At 46.3% G+C, this 3,882-nt stretch overlaps 1 long non-coding RNA gene across 1 annotated transcript; it reads right to left on the reverse strand.

Moving 5' to 3' along the window:
- Window positions 1-433: 433 nt before the first annotated feature.
- Window positions 434-2,091, reverse strand: LOC119240052 (uncharacterized). Its single transcript, XR_005124064.2, has 3 exons — window positions 2,001-2,091; window positions 1,581-1,731; window positions 434-747 (listed from the first exon to the last, which is right to left on the reverse strand). It is a non-coding gene; the product is annotated as an uncharacterized LOC119240052 (long non-coding RNA).
- Window positions 2,092-3,882: the final 1,791 nt, after the last annotated feature.

Consider the following 3,882-nt stretch of genomic DNA (forward strand, 5'->3'; position numbering starts at 1 on the left):
CCAGAATTCAGTCATTTCCTCCCCCCCTACCCAAGATCCCTGCCCCAGAGCAGTCCATGTGCATTTCCTGGACAGAGTCCTCTCACCTGACACTGCCACAGAATCTCATACCACAGGAGTTGATCGCTGGAATGAGCTTGCAAGGCAGCCATTTTTCCATGCAATTCAGGACATGTTGTCCATGGTGAAAAGGAAGGGTTCACAATTACAAAGGTTCTGGAACCCTCCCCAGGTATCTGGGCACCAAGAGGCCCTGGATCATGCAGAGCACTCCCCAACCAGCCTGCAGCTGGAGATAGTGCCTGCAGACTCAGGGCACGGGGCAAGTGTACCACCCTCACCCTCCCCTCATGCCCCATGTGCTTGCACATAATCTTCATTTAATGCATTAGCAAAATTTCATCTTTGATCAATACCAGTGGCAAGCCTTTCAGTTATCACACAGAGGCTGTGGATGTGTCTTTCAAATCAATGAGCTGGTGGGACAGAATCATGTTTAATGTTTATACAGGCAATATTTAATTCCCATAAGATGGAATCAATGTATACGCTATCCATAGATTCAATGTTCATGTAATTTGTCATCAGGTGTTTTCTACCCAGTGGGAAAAGTTCACAAAGATCTGCAGCAACATCCTTGACATGACACAAGGCAGCATGCTCCTGCAGACAGCGCCTTCCCACAGCAGCCAAAGGAGCCTTGAAAGTGTGTGCTGCATGGAGCACTGGTTCCCATGAAGATGGTATCTGAGGATGGAAGTAAGCCAGAGAGAGGAAATGGGAAATAGTTGGATCAGATGATGTGAACATTCATTTTATTCTAATGAAAATACAACATCACTCTTTCCTTTTAAGAGTCATTCACAAAGTTTCCTTAATTCAAGTTTATCCAAATTTAGAGTGATCTTGGCAATTTTAATAGTCACAGTGGGGGACCATCAGTGAGATTTCTGTAACCTGAGCAATTGTGACATTCGAAAAAATCTCTCAATAGAAGACAGGTAAGCAAACAACAAATGGAACAAATCAAAATTACTTGAAGTCACATTGGTTGACAACATCATGTTCAGAATTGTAATTTCATTCATATTTACCACATCATATCCTCACCAAATGTCTACTTTGCATCCACCACCCTAAAATCGACCCCCTATTTTTCTTTTTTTTTTTTTTTGTGGGCCCCTCGCCCGGTTGCCGGGGATCGAACCGGCGCTACAGAGGCTGTGGGCAGCCTCGCAACCCAGCGCTCAACCGCCGCGCCACCAGGGGAGGCCATAAAATCGACCCCCTTTACCAAGTTCTCCCACTGCCTCTCCCCTTTCCCACAAGTAACCTCAGCTTGCTGTCATATCTATGAGATGTATTGTAATCAAATATATTGTCAAATGAACTGATAAGTTGGTTTCCTTTGAAGATTGAAAAATAAAATCATAATGAATTCTCCTTTTTTGCAAAAATAATATATTTAAGATAAAAACAAGTTTTGTCAATCTGTTACTTTTCAAGATTTCAATATTTTTCACCTGCTTCAATATTGACACACACATCGAGCAGTAAAGTTTATAAAAGAGCGTACTCACTGGAAGTTTTTTTTTTTTTAACCTTGGGCTGGGGTCTAATCTGACTCAGCAGTGGGCCCCGGATCACTCACAGAAGGTCCTGATATTTACAATGGGGCGTGTTCGTTTCTCAGCTTCTCTGAATGTATCCGGATTTCTCCCAAGACACAATCTGAAACCGGTAAAAAAGAAGTATTAATACCACGATGTCTATGGCACGGACTTCCCGACTGCTCAATGAATGGGTTTTTGTAAACTAAGCCTTGTTCAAATACCATCAGAAAAGCCAATCAGCGGGAGCCAAGCCCAAATGCAGGGTCTGCGGTGCTCACGGACCAGAGTCCCTGCGCCCCACAGAGCTCGCACCTCGGCGCTCGCCTCCTCAGGGCGCTTCTTGCTCGCGCTGAGCCGCCACAGCCGTCCCTCGGGGGCTAAACCCACCTGAGAGCAGCCGAGGCTCCCCGCGTGGAAGCCGCTCCGGGGCCCTGGGCTGTGCCGGCGCTCCCCGCCCCGCGGCCCGCGGGCCAGAAGGACCCGGCTGCGGGCTCTGGGGCGGTTACCGCCCGCGGGGAGCACCTGTCACCCCGGTGCGTGCCGGTCGCGCGCCCCCTGCTGTCCGTGCTGAGAATCACTGCCTCTCCCGGCCGCGCTCAGCAGGGGGCGCTGCGGGGGCTCCGCCCAGACAGGGTCTCTGGGGCGGGTCTCAAGGGCAGGAGCAGGCGAACGCGGAAATCTTACATTTTCTGTGTGTTGAGTCCAATTACGTATTTGCATAACTTAAAACATTTAAGTGGCCTGTAGGTGACAGCTATACATATGCTAAGTAACAATTGTGAAATTGTCCTCCTTTACCATTTAAAATTTTTCCCCAAAGAATAACTATAAGAAAGAAAATATCAAAATCAACAAACAACTATGAACCAGAGACACTCTGTAGGGGGTGGAGGGCGGGGAAAGGAGGGCTTGGGGTCAAAATAAGGGGGTTGTAATTGTTTGGGGAATATAAAAATAAAATTTAAATTAAAAAAAATAAAATTTTTTCCCTTCCTTCTTTTTTCGAAAGAAATAATTTCCAGTCAGTGTAGAATGTAGGATTCAGCGTGCACAGACAGGGTCTCCAGCACCCCCGCCTGGAACATGACAGCTTACTTTGAAAATGCCCCCAGTGTGCCTGGTGACACTTAGGGGTCAGGGTCCTAAGGCAAACCTAGAGGGAGCTGCTCTTGTGGTTTACCCCGTGTCCCAGGCTAATATTTTCTCTAAATTTTGCTTTAGAGAGGGCAGGTGACTGAAATAATGGCCAGTAATCCTACTCTGACCAACTCTGTTTTGTCAGATAACCATTGCCATCTCTTCACCACCACCAGGAGGCCTGGTGAAGAGAAGTTTCTGTTTGGACACCAGAGAAGGCTGTGGTGTGTTCACCTGTGCCCCAACTGTCGACTGTCAGGGTTCCCAGCTCAGCAGGGGGTGTGGGGCTGCACCCAGCATGCAGGTGTTCGTGTTGTACAAGGGGCACATGGACCTGACCTTGTGGCTCCGGTTGCGCTCTCAGCCTGTCTGTCCTTTCTCCAGAACGTGTCAGAAGGCTTCCTTTGTTCTCCTGTCTTAAAGCATTTGCAAAGTGGAGTCTACTTCTCAAGCAGTATTTGCCAAAAGCATTTTACAGTTTCAGGTGCTGACCTCAGGAACCTGGGCTATTTAAGACCAAAGGTTTGAGAGAGATGTTGTTGAATAGGGTCTATTAACTCCTTTCTTGGTATGATTCCAAGGTATTTAAGGTATTCCAAAGTATTGCTTCTTTTTGAAGCCATTAAAAATGGAGTTATTTTCCTAATTTCATTTGCTACTTGTTTGTTGTTTGTATATAAAAAAGCTGTGGATTTTTTCTTTTATAGACTTGCACTTTATTGTGTTCATTTATTGTTTCTGAAACTTTTTTTAAAAAAGATTTATTTATTTATGCATACAAGAATAGGGGTACCGGCCAGAGGTGCAGGGGTTGTAGGTATTTGCCAGAGACAGAGTGGGGAACAGAGCAGGCAGATCAACTGAAATACATGGCTGAGGGGAGCAGTGGGCCAGACAGAGGAGGCCTGCTGCACAATGTGGGTATCTGTCTGGTTGGCCAGGGATCAAATTCCTGCTGCAGAGGCTGCAGATATATTCATAGTGCTGTGCTAAACCTCTCTCTTGCACCACAAGGGAGGCCCTGCTTCTGATAACTTTTTGATGGAGGACTTAGTTCTCCTACATATTATTTTGTCTGAATAATGATGGCTTCATCCCTTTTGCTATTTTGATTTCTTCATTTCCTATGATT

This window comes from Talpa occidentalis, unplaced genomic scaffold (assembly GCF_014898055.3).
Source record: "Talpa occidentalis isolate TD23 unplaced genomic scaffold, MPIMG_talOcc4v2.1 talOcc4.12, whole genome shotgun sequence".
NCBI classification, from domain to species: domain Eukaryota; kingdom Metazoa; phylum Chordata; class Mammalia; order Eulipotyphla; family Talpidae; genus Talpa; species Talpa occidentalis.